Raw genomic sequence first — 6,296 nt, forward strand, 5'->3', positions numbered from 1 at the left:
TTGAACTAAGAATGGTAGCTTCTGGGTCCTTCATAACTCCAGTGGAGTCACCATGAACCTATGAATTTCGAATTCTTCAACAATGGAGTCGCCAAGGTAGATTTGCAGCCTCAAAAACCTTCTGAGCTCCTGCTACCTTCAGAAGTTCAGCTTCATAATTTCGGGAAAGAATAATCTTCAGGCTCCCGGCAGACGCACCAAAATGTTATCACAAAATCACACACTAAGGGCCGCCACTTAGCAAGATCTTATGTAACTATTTCAAACCAGGCTTTAGACTAAGGCTTAGCCTCCTTAGTCAGAGAGGGCTCTCTCACAGATTATGAATGTTGATCACTAACAAGGAAAGATGGCTAACTCTTTAACAAACACATGAAAATAAGCTGGCTGGACAGATATCAGATTGATTCCCATTGGGCTTATGGAGTCTCACACATCTCAGCAAACCAAAATACTATTTTCATGGAAGTCAGGGCTCTTTACATATATGCTCAAACATAACTAACATAAAACACAGTCTGCCATAACATACAGGAAGTCAGAGCATGTGGGCATGAGTTCTGAGTGATTATGCAATAACAGAACTGTAAAAGAACACTAAAATAAAAAGCTACCATACATTTGAACAATGAGATCTATTGAGAATCCTGAGGCAAAAACAACAGTCATTTGTATTCCTGAAACATGCTTTACATAAACCAAAATAGACTTCTTCTCTATCAAAGTATCCAACCCCTTGTCTATTTCCGTTTCAGCTATTTATAAAGTTCTTCTACCTGACTCCCCTTCACCTGAGGGGAATTCGAAGTCCTTTTCTAATGACACCTATTCACCTTTAAACTAACTAATAAAAGCCACTAACTACTAATTGACAGCGCTAGAAACCTAAAGCAAATAAGATGCTAATTCTACATCATGCTGGACATAGCATTTATTACAATCAAGATTCATTCTCTGCCAAGTGGATCACTACAACAGTAGCTTTGATGGCTTTGATTACAATGAATTTCATTCTTTGACATCTGCTCTCTTTCTGGCGGTGGCTGTGATGAACCTTTAATGTTCCATGTTTGTCTTTAATGACATATCTTTCTGTTACCCTGAACATAGGCCCCTGTTTGTTGGTCTTTGATGAGCTGCTCCACCTTTGCCATGTCAGATTTTAAGCATTAAAGGAAAATATATCAGTTCTTCATCATAATATTCATCATCTCGCTGGATCTGTCTGTCTTGAGTATGCTGGTCCTATACTGATTCTTTTAAATCTGTTCTTGAAAGGACCGATGATTTGTGACCATTAGGTTTTAAACAAGACCTCTGCATTACAAGTATTGTGCCCTGATATAAATATAAATCCAAACTTAGGTACCATCTGTAGCATCTAAATTTATGTTCCTCTCAGAATGGCTCTGCTCACATATCTTTGCAATCCAAGTCCAGGTCAACAAATATTGAATTACTATTGCTAATCCAATCTTGCTGTCACAGAGCACTATGAATCTTTTTGTAAAAGAGGAAGCTTTTTCAACAAGAAGTGCACTCCAATCAAGTCTTCTGATTGGATCAGATATTTGACCCCCGAGAGATGAGGAAAAACGAATGTTTGAGCTCAAAACACTAAGAGTAGTCCCAACAGATTCTCATACCTGAGCAACAGAATGATCCAAGCAATTCAAAACCTCCTCTAATAATTTATCTTGTAAGTTGATTTCTGCAGTTGACATGAAGGAAGGAGACACCTTTACTAAAGTCGCACATAGAAGGTCAAACCTTTTAGCCACCATGCGAGTTGGAACTGTACTAGGTAATGGTTCAGCAAGGCAATCCATAATTTTTTCGCAACAATGGTATAGTTTTCCCATCCCTTCCTTTTCCAGTAACTCTTCTAAAGGGCTCTGCAAGGATTGGAGTACTGTTTCTCCACATTCTTTAACAAGACATTTAAATAACTTGGCAAAACCAGGTACAAATGCTTCTCCTTTTAATTTTGCCAGGAGGATGGTAAAAACATCCAACTTGGAAGTTTTTGAGAGTCTATAATGAACCTTACGGAATCTCTTTGAACCTTTGTTTGGGTGGGCACATAATTGCACTTCCTCTTCAAAATCCTTCAACAAGCACAGAGGCACATGATACTCGCTAAGCCAATACTTACATGTACCATCTAAGGCCTCCTCAACCTTTGTTCCCTGTTTAACAATGCAAGTTGGGATGGCTTTCTGTTTCCCAAAGTCTATCAAATACTTTATCAGACCATTTTCTGAATTCTTGGCACAAATAACAGTCTTCTTGAAGACAGCAGACTCTTTGTCTCCTACCATTTTAAGTTGACAGAAATTCTCTGAATTTAAAAGGTCATCCCATCTAATGCAAGCATCAAGGTTCCTTATCTGTACAGCTAGTTGTGATACACTCCTTTCCATTTCAACAGAAGCTCGCCATGCAAACTGTCTACTTCTTCTGGGGATTTCTAAACCTTCCCAATTTCCTCTAGTTTTTTTTTTTTTAAAACCTGCGCCGTTTGCAAGTTGACAAAATCTTTTTCTCCGATCGCACTCTGACTTCATGCTAGCTCTTTAGCAACTTAACACCGTGGCACTTGTAACAGGTAAACATGTACTGAGTTTATCCGAGAAATGGGAAGATACCGAACATTTCCAATGAAATGAACCTTGACAAAAATGGCATCGAAGAGGTCAATCCAGTTTCTTGAGCGCGGCCATGGAGCATAAAAAAGCTTCCAACCATCCATTCACCGATTTATCTCGAATACTTTGGGACATAAACATTGCCTGGCTGTTTGGGTTGTTTGCATCAGGAAACACATGATCATAAGATAAACCATTCAGCATGCCATTGACAAAACCTTCTCTGCCACCCGTTTGCGTGGAAAAAGAACTCTTGTGGAGCTAGGCCACGAAGATAATGAACTACATCTCTCTCTGGCACTTCATCAAACACTTGCGCCCAAGACATAAATGCTATTCCATGAATTTGCCACCTGCCAATAATCGGTTTCACCCACAGCGGAAAGAAATCTTCATCGGCCCATTTGTATAGACCTCAGCCATGATATGAAAGCGGTGCTCCCATATAAACCCACGTATTGACACATATCTGAACGAAGCACTAAATTATCCATATTACACTTATTTATACTCTCGATAACCATCTGGGGAAGCCCGCGAAGTGAATGCCCTAAATTATCAAGCTTTTCCATATGAGGCAGTGTCTGAAGTAGGGACGGGTTGAATATAAGATCAGGAAATTTGAATCTATCAGCTCCAAATCCTAATATCTGTCCATCTGGGAGTTCATAAGATTGTTGTTGGAATGTTAGAATAAGAAGATTCATCAACGACTGTGTCTGGTACACGGCAGACAGCTTCCTTGAAATCATTTACAATAAACATCTGTGAGTATCTTTTGTAGCTTGCAGTTGTATTAGGAAAATCAAGATCTACAATTTGAAATTCTCCCGGTCGAGCCTCCTTTCTCTTGAATGAATATCGAGGCTTGACCAAAATCCCTTTACTCTCCAAAAACCTCATAAGGCAGTCAGTTAAAACCTCACCGCCAATGGGAGAAGACACCACAGCCTTTTAAATAACATAACCATCATGGACTGCAGCAACAGTTGTCGATCCACCACCACAGTCAACAACTAAAGAAGTAGGACGTCCTGAAGCAAAGGAAGTTAATACCGCATTCTTTGCTAAAAATAGGGCTGGCACCTTGTGACTTTCAAACATAAGCTCTGCTGCTCTCTCCCTTTGTTGTTGTGAATTGGAGGATGGTTCAGCTAACAATATAGGATGCTCCTTTGGGTCAATTAGCAAGCGCTCCCGAAAAGCATGGTCCCATCTGCTATCCACAACATCCCAACCAGCAACAATACCATCCTTCAGAGCTGGAATCACCTCCATAAAATCATGTCGGTAGCCCAGAGCTTGAGAACCAACATACAATTTCCGCTTGGATTTGGACTTCTCAGAGTCTAGCTTGACATTCATTTTGGCATCTGAAGATTCTAAATCTCCTTCAACTTTGACTGCATCAGCGATCCCTGTTTGCTCAATAGATCCCACAACAGAAGGAAAAACTACCTTTGGGGCATCTTCGCCTGCATAACCAGCTTTACAAGTATGAGACCCCAGATCAAGAACTATAGCTGCGACTTCATCACCTCCATACATAGTGTCGAGCGCCTATAGATGAGATACACCTCAACAGTTGTTTCAGCAGTATATAATTTCTAACCATCCCATCCCGCAATGTTTAACTTTGCATCCATTCGTTGATGAAGCTATGAAGATCCTTATGCATCAATTCTGTCACCAGACAGCACTACTTCTGTCTTTATCTACAAACGAGCTTAATGCCTGCAAAAGATTTGAGTGCAAAAGTTTAGACATTGCAGAGACCACCGCTTCCTTGAAATCACTGTCGCTGCTCTCATCTGCAGAACTCTGTACAATAGGCATGCTAGGATTTTGGCCTCCACTGAAAACTTGAACAAATTCCCAGTTTCGTAGCACGCTACGAAACCACCTAAACATGTAGCGCTGCGAAACTGCTAAAGGATTTATGCGCTGCGAAAACACTTTGTCCTTAAGCTAGTCTGAGCAATTTTGGCAACAAAATTTTCAGTGATAACAGGATGGAAGAGTTTACTATGGCACATATTGCTATACCAATAGATCCTATCATGTTGCATGAGTATTAGAAATATGATGTTGAGGATAGGCGTATTATTCTAGATGGGGTCAAGGACAAAATTATTCCACATTTGGTGGAAGAAAATACGACCAAAAAGATGTGGGATGCCATCAACAAACTTTTCCAGGATACAAATATATATCAAAAAATAGTTATAAGAGAGAAGCTCAAAAGCACTAGACAAAATAAGGGAGAGAACGTTGTCAATTATCTCACCTACATTAGAATAGTCAAAGATGAGCTAGTAACCGTTTGAGAAAAGTTAGATGATGAAGATATTGTGAAAACAACCTTGAATGGGTTTCAAAAGCAGTGGAATATTTTTGTGCAAGTGGTTAGTCGAAGATTTGATTTTCTTACTTGGGACCACTTGTGGAATGACTTCACACAGGAGGAGCTTGGACTAAGACTTGTGAAAGGAAACAATGGTACTAGCAGTAGTTTCAAGAAGAAAGGAGCTAACAATGAGAATTTTTCTCTTGTGAGCAAGGGAAAATCGAAGAAGGGATCCAGTAAAGGGTCCAAATCCAAGGAGGAAAAGAAGAAAGACATGTCAAAGATCAAGTGCTATCGCTGTGATGAGTTTGGCCATTACCATAGCAATTGCCCACATAAGAAGAAAGGTGAAAACAAGGGAAAGAAGCATACAAAGACAATCACATATGAGATTTATGGTGCGATGGAGAATGAGTTTGCACTCATCTCTTACAACATCAGTCCATGAGAGCTATGGCATAGTGGAATGGGATATGGGGTACTCAAGGTGACATGTTTTCTAGATGTGAGCATGGAGCATGATGGTGTACAATGTAGAACACCTTCCTCACTAAGAGGGAGTGATTGTTGATGTAGCTTAGACAGGTGTTCTAGCCTTGCGTGGTGTTAACAAGGCTGGGAACACAAGAGTGGAAAATTTCTCTAAGCCCAAAGTATTATTTTGAATGGAAATGTCTTAATTAAATTAATTAATAAATTTTAATTATTTTCCAGAGTTTTAACTTAGGAAAATAGATTAATTAATTAATAATAGCTAACCCATGGTTGATTTTGCTCTAGAGACTTCTAGTAATGTTTATAAGTGATCTTAGACATCGATTAGATCATTTCAGATCTAGATCTTGGTTGTTGATTTCTCAACGAGATATTATAAAGGAAATAAATGGGAAACCTTGGATATAATGATCATGCTTATTTCAAGTTGATACTAGTGAGGGTTTCAACAATAGTTGAAGCAATGAATATTTTCCAATGGCCAAGTTACTGAGGTTGTGAGGCTTCCAGGAGGGATGTATTTTCTCTAAGAGAGACCGAGATTTCTTGTGGAGGATGTATTTTCCAGGAGGAGTCCATATAAGACTTCCAAGAGGGTTGTACGAGTTGCTAGAAGAGATGAGAGGCTAACTCCATCCAAGCCGTGAGCATTAGTGGGTCCAAGAGCCGCATGTGTGGGGCTATACAAGACATATTTTCTAGTGTGATGATGTGTTAGGTTGCAAAGATAGGTCATGAGCCTTCAAGGGGTTAGATTGACTTGTGGAAGTGAAAAAACATTTTGCCATAGCTTTGTTGGGGTTTGG

General features: G+C 39.6%; 1 pseudogene; it reads right to left on the reverse strand.

The window, feature by feature from the left end:
* Positions 1–3,040: 3,040 nt before the first annotated feature.
* Positions 3,041–4,196, reverse strand: LOC149243975 (actin-related protein 4 pseudogene; annotated as a pseudogene).
* Positions 4,197–6,296: the final 2,100 nt, after the last annotated feature.

Source organism: Pinus tabuliformis, chromosome 8, assembly GCF_031772625.1.
Source record: "Pinus tabuliformis cultivar Carrire ecotype Pingquan chromosome 8, CPIR1, whole genome shotgun sequence".
Taxonomy (NCBI): domain Eukaryota; kingdom Viridiplantae; phylum Streptophyta; class Pinopsida; order Pinales; family Pinaceae; genus Pinus; species Pinus tabuliformis.